At 46.2% G+C, this 11,277-nt stretch overlaps 1 protein-coding gene across 1 annotated transcript in view; it reads right to left on the bottom strand.

The window, feature by feature from the left end:
• EMC9 (ER membrane protein complex subunit 9) overlaps positions 1-10,814 on the bottom strand; it is a 70,281-nt gene extending 59,467 nt beyond the window's left edge. The window contains exon 1 of the mRNA XM_069238133.1: positions 10,678-10,814. The gene's annotated coding sequence lies outside the window, so the exon portion shown is untranslated. The remainder of the gene's footprint in view (positions 1-10,677) is intronic.
• Positions 10,815-11,277: the final 463 nt, after the last annotated feature.

The raw sequence follows: 11,277 nt of genomic DNA on the forward strand, positions 1-11,277 counted from the left end.
CCAGTCTGGTCCTCCTTGATAATTACAGTAGGGCGGCACAAAAGATATCCGAGACTGTTGACCACTGGATTAAATTGCCATTATCACTAATTGGGTGCTTAGCTATCATGAGGATGGTGGTGTTACCCAGATTTTTATTCCCGTTTCAGAATATTCTAATGTTACTGTCTCAAGCGGTGTTTGACAATTTACAGTCCCGCATGATAAAAGTGGACTGGGCGGGAAATTAACCGCAAGTACATTTGGAGATACTTACCCTGCTGTATGATATGGGTGGCCTGAATGCTCCTGACTTGGAGACTTATCACAAAGCGGCGCAGAGTAGGTTTGCTCACTATTGGCTACACAGCCCCCGTGATTTACCACACCTGTACCATGAGAGAGAAGCCGCAGACTCCTGCGCGTTACCTCAAATGCTGTTTAGTAACCTGACAAGGCAGTATGACTTTTTGATTCCTTAAATGTCACAGTACACGCCTGGCACAGTCTACCGAGTGCCAGGCTGGTTCCATATTGTATTCACCGCATTTTCCCTTGACTAGGTGTTCCTGATTCCCTATGGGTCAGGAGAGGAGGCAACGCAGGCCTTATGCAGGCTTCGAATTGACACCATGGGAGATTTCTTCCAAGATGGCATAATGTGCAAGTGGGAGGTCGTTCAGGAACAGAGTGACAGGCCAACAGCTCTTACTCGCTACCATTTTCACAGAGCTAGGCACACATTACGGGAATTGTTGGGTGACGATCTTCTGAAACCCCCTGACATACCAGCCCTGTCCTCTCTACTGCAAGTTGCCGCACATATCAGGCTAGAGGCAAGACTTCTACGTGTATGCTCAAGAGGCATGCAGACCTGGGCTGACCATGGCTCGGTTTGAGCAGCCGAGGGATCTCGGTATAGTCATAAGTGACAAACACTGGCAATACTGTTGCGCTATAGTTAAGACTATTTCATTGAGTGGTGGACACAGGTTGGTACATTTTAAATATATATTAATTGGGTATTTTACACTCCAGAACGACTATTTAGATATGGACTACGAGATACCGCGGAGTGTCAGCAATGTGTAGAGAGTGTAGATTTGCATATATTGCTTGGTTCTGCCCTGGCATACACGAGTTCCTGCAGGTGGTATTTTGTGAACTGGAGGTCATCACTGGGGTATCGTTAGAGTTTACTCCGATGCTAGCAATGTTGGGGTACGATAGGGACATTGATGGGGAGGTTAGGCCGCTGGTCGTCATAGGTTTACTGCTTGCAAGACGTCAGGTGGCTATGAAATGGGCTCTTGGCCCCCTACCAACCCTCAAGGATTGGCATGCTGACATTGTATACCGTAACACACAATATGACATGTATAATGAATTACTGCCACCCCAGAGCCACCCCAGGAACCATTGGGGTCTTGCCCACACCTCCCTAGTCCTTAGACAGGGAGGTCTTGCCCACACCTCCTCCTTAGACAGGGGAGAAGGAGGGCGAGGATATTTTTGCTATGGGAGATGAGTGATGGTGGCTGTGCGCATCTCCCTTGGATGGCTATGTAATGCAAGTAACCAGTAATAATATGTGAATGTCTTTCCGACCATATATGTATCTCTCATTGTACTGCCAATGCATCTTTGTGTACTTATGGGAGCCTGCTTTCCTGTGTTATTGTATTGTGAACCATGCCCTTGTTGAAGCTGAATTATTTGCTGATTAACCTATAACACTGACATGCTCTATAATGCCCTATTTTCATTAACACTTTGCACCTATAATTATAACAATTCATTACTTGCTATGCCTAGTCAAACTGGATGTTTTGAAACTTTGTCAATAAAAAGAATAATAAAACAAAAATAATACAAAAAAATACATATATTTAAACTCCCGTTTTTTCACAAACAACATATCCTCCTCTCCAGGAACAACATGTGATTAACTGTGCTATCTTCTTCGTACAGAAAGTAGTCAGTTGACGATATACTTCTGCAAAGTTCCATCATCCCAGAAGATTGCACCCTGAAACACATTGGCCTGGTCGCACTTTTTCACAGTCTCTGAAACAGTTACTTGAAACTATTACCAAGGTTAAACCTTCCAATCATTCTCCGACCCACTGCATAGCACCTTGAGCAAGGAGATGGCCAGGCTGCTGCTACTACTGCACTGGAACTCCCTGGTTAATTCCTCACTGAAACTAGGTGTGCTCCCTTACAGTCTGAAAGCTGTCCAGGTCTTTCCCATCCTGAAAAAGTAAAAAACTGACACCACTGACTTGAACAACTTCTGCCCAGTTTCAGTACTTCCAGTCTCAGGAAAGTTTTTTTACAGCTGTGTAGCCTCACAGCTATCTCTTCATATCCCTACAATTGACATATGTTACTTGACCGTTTACAATCTTGGATTAACACCCTGAAGGAATGGATGGTCATTGAAGGTACAATCCACTCCTAAGGGGCTTCCAGTCTTATCTGTCTGTTTTGAAATGGTGAAAATAGAGAGTTTTACTTCAAGCACAACCAACATTAAATAAGGGGTTCAATGGGGGTTGAGCCTCCCCACAATCCTGTTTAGTCTGCATCTTTAATCACTTAACAAGTTTTTAAGAAAACCTGGAATGCTTTAGCATCAATTTCCAAATGATACCCAGAGCTATCTGATGGTCTAGGTCTTCTCACTTTCACTCTAACGAGTATTTAAAAAATAGATGACTAACCATCACCTGAAACTCAGTGCTACAAAAAGCACATCTAGCACCCCTCACAATAGTGATCCTCACAGGTGCCCTCTTTGTGACAGGCCTCAAAATATTCAACCACATCCTTCCTATTCTCCAAACACATTAATCTTTAGAGAAAGATCTCAATGCCCAATGCTTCATAAAGCTATTAATAAATGCCAAGGAACTTGTTTGCTTAAAAAAAGTCAACATGTATCACTTATAACATCTCTCCACTCCTCATTCTCCTACCTGGTTGAAAAATGGATAATCTGTGACACCCAAGACTAAAGAAATATTAAATCCCTCCTACATGAACTTCTGACATTCAAGGCAAGATCGCTATAGGAAACTGGTACTCTCTGGTAGTGTAACAACATTCTGGAACTCCCTCTATTCTGATCACGTTTAAAATGAAACACAGGGGGGTGTGGTCAAGCAACATGGCCAACAGGACGTAGAAGCCCAGAGCCCTGGCAGGCCTCACCAGAACTCTTTCACAATCCTGCATTAATTTCCTTACAATCTGCCCAATTCATGCTCCTAACATTAGGGAGCTGATTAGTGCCCAAGAATGCCAAGACAGTGAAAGACAGCGGAGGCCTCGACTGGGGCCAAAGAAGACCAGGCAGCAGGGATTTTGCAGTCCTTACGCCACAAAGAAAGAAATATCAAGGTGTGCAGAAAGCGGGACAGAAGTCAGGTTGCAGAAACCTGGCAATGTAGTAAAGTAGCTGAGTGAAAAGAGCTACTGGAAACCAGTGGAGGATGCTCTGCTGGCTCCTACTGCTGCAACCGAATTCTGGTGGCGGGACCGACTCTGAAGCACCAAGGGCGCAAAAAAAAGAGAAAAATCAGCAGAGACTGGGTGCGACCTGTTTGGCGAGAGTTGAGCGGATTTGCCCTGGGAAGGAAAGGGCCCAAGTAATAGATGTATTTGACTCCCACTGGGCCACAGGAAAGCGAGCAACACAGCCCCTGGCCTTGCGATGCCTGTAGGAGAGGTGAGGGATGCTCACGGGGAGGCGGTGTGGCAGAAACGCAGGGCAGTGTGGGCCGAGGCAGGCCGCGGTGATCCAGCAGGATCTCCCCCACCCCCAGGAGTGGGCTGAGACCCGCCCGTGCACACCGAGGATAGCATACAGAGGGCCCAAGGAAGGAGCGATATCACCCACCGGGCGGTGCGCCCTGGCGGGAGCCACATACATATGCGAAAGGACTGGTGCAACTGCCTGCAAAGAGGACGCAATCACAGTCAAAGACACACAATAAAACATCACAGAGCCCAGCAATACTGAGCAAAGCCGGTTGTGATCCCCCAAAAAAGGTGAAGGTGGGGTGGCAAGAGGAAGAATAGATGACGCAACCCAGAGACAGGCGTGGATTTAAAACCAGGAGCCCCAGGGATAGAATTATTATCTGAGTAGCCTGGTGAGTGGGCAAGGCATACAACCGCGTAGGACCCAGACAAGTCACCGGACACCGAATGTACTGGAGACCAAAGTAGATGCAGAGACAGGCTAGCAGCTGTAGCTGAATTGAGACACCAGCAGAGATAAGACGAAGTGTTACCCAGAGGGAACAACCAGTAGAGGTGCTGAAAGTCACTAAGTGGGTCATGGTGGCGGTCGGACCGTCGCTGTCTGACCGCCACATTATGAACATGGCGGAGCAGCCACAGGCCACCCGCCGACACCACCAGGCTACCGCCAGCCTGCAGCCTGGCAGTTGTAATCCTGAGGATTATGAGTCCCCATCCGCCAGCCTGTCCATGGCTATTGATACCGCCATAGAAAGGCTGGTGGAATAGGGGACTTGGGCCTCTGGGGCCCCCTGCACTTGGCATAGGCCGTACAGGGGGCCCCCATGCACAGCCCCATCGCACATTCCACTCCCCAAATTACGGGCAGTGGAATGTGCAACGGGTGCTGCTGCACTCGCTACACCGCCACATTGCAGCTGGCTCCATTAGGAGCCGGCTGCAACGTTAAGGCCCTGTTCCCCGCCAGCCCAGCGGGGAACTCAAAATAGGGTCAGCAGGGTTCAGGCCGCCCGTGTGGCCTAATAGCGTAAAGATACTGGTGGGCGGCCTCTTTCGCCCGCCAATGTCATAATGAGAGCCTAAGTGTAAAACGGAGGCAGGCGATAGGAAGGTTGAAAATTGCCGGACACCAGGCCATAAAAAAGAAATCTATGATGCTGCTGAAGATACTACATTGGGTAAAGACAGAGCAGTGCGGTCATCAAACACCATTATGTAATACATAACTCCCCTGTCAGCTGACGCAAAGGTTTACACACCAAAGCAGTGAAGATGAAGAAGGGCCACAAGAGGGGTCACAGGAGTCAACGAAGTCTACATTGTTAACAGCAATACAGGGAGCCAGAACCTCACTTCAGCATAAAATTTAGATGGTCTCCATAGATGTTAATCAGCTGCGAGCAGACCCGAGAAAGGTAGCGGATAAAGTCAAGAATGCAGAACACAACACAGAAGATCTACAAGGAGGGGGGTGACCACACTAAAGCTTCAAATATCCCAAGTGTCGACAGTGGTGGAGGACCTTGAGCGCCATGCAGAAGATGCAGAAGGCAGGGCCCAGGAGAGCAACATTTGAGTCCTGGGATTCCCAGAAAAAGTGGAAGAAATGCAACAGAAAAATTCCTTGAGAACTGTACTTAATCCGAGGGGCCTGTTGGAGTACTTTGTCATTGAAAAAGTGCATTGAGCTCTGGTGCCTTCGCCCCCACCGGAAGCCCCCATCACCCCCCCCCCACCCCCCCCCCCGCCTCCTAGGGCCATAATAGCAAAAATCATCAATTATCGGGACTGGAATGCCACATTAAGGACAGCCCGGGAACAATCAGTCCCAAATTTTGGAAACATACAGACTGCCATCTTCCCGGACTATACAAAGAAAGTGTAGAAACAACAGAAATCTTTGGAGCAGTTAAACAAAAACTGAAAGCCAGGCAGCTACAGTATATGTTAATCTACCCAGCTTGCTTAAAAGTCTTACAGTGATGCAAAACACACTTTGATAACCCGAGAGGGTTTGGGAGTGGCTAGAACAGTGGGACAAAACCTCGACGATGCGCCAGGGTGGTAGCCCCGCCACAAGCAGAAGTCCCGTCCAAGGGCCATAAAGTTGATATAGCACATGCCTACAGGAAACCCACCTAAATGACACAGGTGCTGCAAGACAGGATAAAAAAAATGGAGAGGTCAGACCTACCACTCCTCATACTCTACTTATGCTACGGGGACACTGATCTGGGTGCCCCCAGGCCTGCCCTTCACGCTCACTTACATGGAGGCAGACGTAGGGGGAAGGTATGTCTTTCTTCAGGAACTGCGGGACAGAAGGCTTCTGACAATACTCAATTCATAGGCTCCAAATATGGATGACCCCACATTCTACACAAGCCTCCAAGACTTGATGCTATAGGATGTAGGATTTCACCTAGTATGGTTGGCCGACTTTAATTGCATATTGAAAGGCAATCTAGACAAGTCACCGCCCAAGACAAGTACGAAACAACAAATGACAACCGAGTTGGGTATGGTCATACAGAACATGGAATTGGCAAACATCTGACAGGAGCAGCACCCTTCAGGTCGAGTTTATACATGCCATTCCCTGACATATGGCACATATAGCAGACTGGACAGAATACTGGTGGCAGGATTACAGAGAACTGGAGATTTGTCAGTAAACCATACGGCTCACTACCTATCAGACCATTCCCCAGCTTGTTGTACCATTAACTGGGAAGAATAAGGGAGAACAGAACATACATGGAGGATGACAGCCGAGACAGTGATGGATGCTGTGGGACAGGAAACAATCTCACAGGCCCTCACAGCCAACATAACATATAACTGAGGGTCAGGGTCCTAGATTCTCCTACAAAATCAGTATCATTCTGGAATAAACTACTGTTATCACTAATGGGCTGTCTGGCCATTTCGAAAACGGTAATGCTGCCATGCTGTCTCTATGTACTAAAGAACATGATGTGCCCTATCCCGGCAAAGGTGATTTGCCAGTTGGACTCCCCTATTGATTTCATTATTATGGGCAGACAGACCGGCAAGGGTGGCCATCACCAGGATGACTCGGCCCTATGAGGAAGGAGTGCTAGAGGCGCCCAGATTCAATGTGTATTATTATGCTGCACAGCTGCAACAAACAACGAAATTGATAGATGAAGGGGGGGGGGATGAGAAAAGAGGCTTCTGACACATTTGGTTAGAATGGATAAACTCCTGAAACTACTGATGGTGGGGGCAGGAGTCTCGGTGGACATGCCATATGTGATAAGGCAAAGGGCAAAAATCTGGCAGAGGTCTGTAACGACTGTCCTGAGACGTGCTTCCTTCCATAGAGAACTACTGTTGTGGATCCTGAGGCCGATCAGATTTATAACGGATATTATGAAGCTCCAGGCCTGGAAGGATGGAGGCTGTGATTCTTTGGAGGACCTGTACCCTGGGAACTCCTTTATCATGTTTGACGAGGCCCAGGATACATTTAAACTGGGGCCAGTCCACTTCTTATCATATTCAGGGCTGGCGGAGGTGGCCAGACAAACATGGCCCACATACCCAGCAGCTCAGATGGCCTCTCCTGCCTTGGGAGTCCTCTTGTCCAATGGGTCGGGTAGACAACTAATCACACTGATATTCAGAGCGATGAGGATGGACGCATTGGGAGGAGTGCCGCCAGCCAGGGTGGCTTGGGATGCTGACTAAGACACACCACTGGGGGATGAGGAGTGGACACGAGCAGAGGCTCGTACACAAACAGGGTCATGCAATACCAGGTTCGAGCTGGTACACAATAACTTTCTACACAGAACATATTGCACACCCGTAGGGCTCAAGCGACTAGCGCCCCCTAGGCATGACTATTGTCCGTGTTGTGGTGCTCCACACACAGGCTTCCTTCATTTAGCATAGGAGTGCAGTGCAATAAATATTTTGGGGACTGCAGTGGTAACAGAACTGCAGAGAGTAACGCATTCGCGATTCAAGGGGAAAAAAAATGGAGCATAAATTCATGCAACTGGCGATAGTACTGGCCAGGCGCAGAGTGGCAATCACATGGATGGGAAAACGCAGTCCGCAGCTGACACAGTGGCATAAAGATATAACCGAATGGGCCCTGCAGGAGGAAATTCACATGAAACTGAGTAGATGGGATGACTAGGTAAATGAGGCGATCTTGACATAGCGAGACCTATGCGATAGAGTATCAGAAACCCCCACTAGTTCAGAGTAAGGAGTCTACTCGGATACTGATGATGATACGCAGAATGAAGACTAGGAACCCACGGCACAGACAGCACGCTTGCAGACATACTATACACGAGGAGTGGGAGGGGGTCATTGGGCCCCTCGGGACCAAAGGGTTTCAGATTACGTAGGAAATATTCCATTATGTTGCAAATGGCAGTCCATACACTGTGAAAGTGGAAAGCGATGCTGTGTTGTTCACTGTTAAAGTTGTAAAAATACCAAATAAAGTTTTTTTTTTTTACAAAAGAAAAAAGGGAACAAAATTCTCCTATTTGAGAGGCACTAAGTTAAAATGAGGTTTGTTACTTTGCATCTCATCGGTTGTTTTGAACTGATTATCCTGTTACAAACCATTTTCTATTCCTGCTCTCTTGGTGCTTTGTGGTTGTTTTACCTTTATTGTTATTCAACTAATTATTTTCCTGTACCACCTCTGCTAATAAGAACTGATGTATTCCCTTTGTTTTCCCGTTGCTGATCGGCTGGGTCTATTTCCTTTGTAATCCAAATCATACTTATTGCTCTGCTGCAATCGGTCTCAGTGCCCATGGACTGAGCCTGCGTTATATAAAAATCGCAAATACATAAGACATTCAGAATTTACTGCCAAACGGGAGGCGCTGCGACCCTAGAGGGAGAGCCGCCAATCCCCCCCCCTTCTTTGCAGGCGGAAGACAAAGGGCACAGCAGAAACAGGACTCGAAAAATCCCCTCGACCACTCGCATTGGCGAGTCTTATTTGATCAGGTCAAGCTGTTTTTAATACTTACTCATCCCTTCTGGCGAACTGACACTGAACAGGTGTTCTGTTCAGCTGAAAAGTAGAGGGGCAATACAAGATGCCTTTAAATCTCGTTCTTATGTCACATTTGCTCGGTGTTCACAGACCGAGGTCAAAAGTCAGTTTTTCTTACAATTAATTTTCCTTCTGACTGCAGAGTTCCAAGACTTTGTAAGGTGACCTGCTGCTTAGAATGTAAAATAAAAGAATATAGGGTGTCAGGTTCTTCCCAACACACATTTAAATGACTAAGTCAACTATGCAGACATTTCAAAATATATTTCAGTGGTTGTGAAAGCCCTTTTTTTATATTTCTGTGTGATGAAAAAATATTTTAATAGGATGAAAACAAATCAGAATACTTTACATATTCATGTGCAAAGGATATATTTTCTGAAACCCAATTTTCAGAAAGTGTTAATACACTATATAGCTTTATCAGTAAAGCTGCAAGTTAGTGGAGAGGTTTTTGGATATTTCTTGGAAAGTTACTGTGTGTAGATGACAATATGTTACCACATCATGGTTTAGTAACAAATTAATAAAATATTGAGTGTTTAAACAAACCAAGAAACACTCCTGACCTGATGGCAATGTTGTTAGTAAACTAAAAAGATGTCCTAGGTTATGTGGTCTAGATTCTTGTGATGCATGCAGCAGACTTTAGTCTACTTAATCAAACAAAAGAGGGATATTTGTAATGCAGAAACGCTGAGCTTACATATTTGAAGGTGCAATCATATGTGGGAATTAAGAAAAAGGCGACTCTGTTAACTATTTGCCTAGGATCGCACAATTTGAGACCCTTTTACGGGTCAAGTACATTACAGTTAGGTCAAGTAGATTATTTAAGTTACTCGACCTGCAGGTCTAGTAACATTTTTATGATTTTTTGAGCCCTGAGCAGCTAGGCGCAAGAGAGCGCCAGAGAAAGGGTCAGCGAGTAACCAAATAAGTTTGGGCTCAAAGGGCCCAATCAAGAAAGAGTGATGTGGACACAAGCACGGCTTAAGAGGCGACCGGGGAAAACAGTTCCCAACATTGTTACCGGAAGAAATCTTCACATAAGGACATAAAAGGGCAATTGCCCGAACAAGGTTCTTGGGATACCTCACGGCAGGGGTACTTGAGGGCAGACAAGAGTGTAAGAAATGGTCAGTGCTGGGGAGATATGGCACTTGCAGCCCAGGCATGGCCATAGGGCCACGAACACCACACATTCATTAGCAAGTTGAAGCCGCGACTGGCTGTACCAAGTAAGTGACAGATGTAGAGCTGTCACAGCAGTTGAAAAAGTGATTTAGGACAACCTTGAAGATACATTATGGCTGTAAGTATGATGCGCTGCAGGATTAGGCAAGTTATGGTTATTAATTTGCAATAAAGTATAACATGTGCATTGTATATATAACCAGTTATGAAGATGCCTTACGTTGTAGTCCAAGATAAGCACGGAATGAACATGTCAGTCACCAATACCATCATGATATATGTGTATCAATTGTGATGTGAATAAACTGCGGCCGTTCTAACAGCACGAAAGGTCTTGGTGTACATACATAATTAAGAGGAAAGAAGGAACGGCGGACGGGGGGGGGGGGGGGGATTAGAAGGCGAGACGGGATACACATGAAGTAACAAAACAAATCAACAGAACGAAGGGAATACCAGATCAGAGATGGTGTGAAAGAAAAGAAACGGGTATAAGAGAACAGCTCGAATATGAGGCAGTGCTCGCACCAGAGAAGATAGGGGGGATACAACGAAAGAAACCATAAGAAAAAATACCGAATGCATATCATATTTCTGTACCACCTGCAGTTTTCCCTGCCCCCTCCTCTCACCCCGCGTGGTATTCTGAGGGTTAGCATTACTAGATCGCTCACCTTGCTTTCGTCTCTAATGCACTCCAAAAATTGAAGGCATGGAAACCCAGTCAAGAAGAAAGTAACAGGCTAGGCGAGTACGACAAAGGACTAGTTGTGTGTATCGCTCCATAAAGCCTGTAATTGGATAATAAGAAAAAGACCCGCCCCCAGACGATGTTCCCAACCTGCCTCAGAACTGATTGGCCAGGTCTCGCCGGAAAGTGATTCGCGGACTGGCTACGACCATTTATAGGTTGTGCCACAGACCTATAATCCAGATCTAGAATGCTAACCGACACTTTTTGAAGCGACAGAACTAGGGCACACTGCTGAACAATATAAACTATCGCGCCGCAGTTTCTTTTGCACCAAGATCTTTGATATGAAAAACTGTCTGTGTGATTCCGTAGATTGCTGAAAGTTAGGATGCACCCCGTAAAGAATTCTTGCACTTAACTTTATGCTTTTATAGAGGTTGACGAACCAGCAAACTAAATGAGAGAGCCGAGCCAGAGCCGCGATCTGGTTTGGCTATGTTAGCCAGTGCACGAGCCGAGCCGTAAAAAATGGTTGTAAATCGTGCAACAAACATCATGTAGACACAGGATAAGAGTTATG

The sequence above is a fragment of the Pleurodeles waltl genome, chromosome 6 (genome assembly GCF_031143425.1).
Source record: "Pleurodeles waltl isolate 20211129_DDA chromosome 6, aPleWal1.hap1.20221129, whole genome shotgun sequence".
Lineage (NCBI taxonomy): Eukaryota > Metazoa > Chordata > Amphibia > Caudata > Salamandridae > Pleurodeles > Pleurodeles waltl.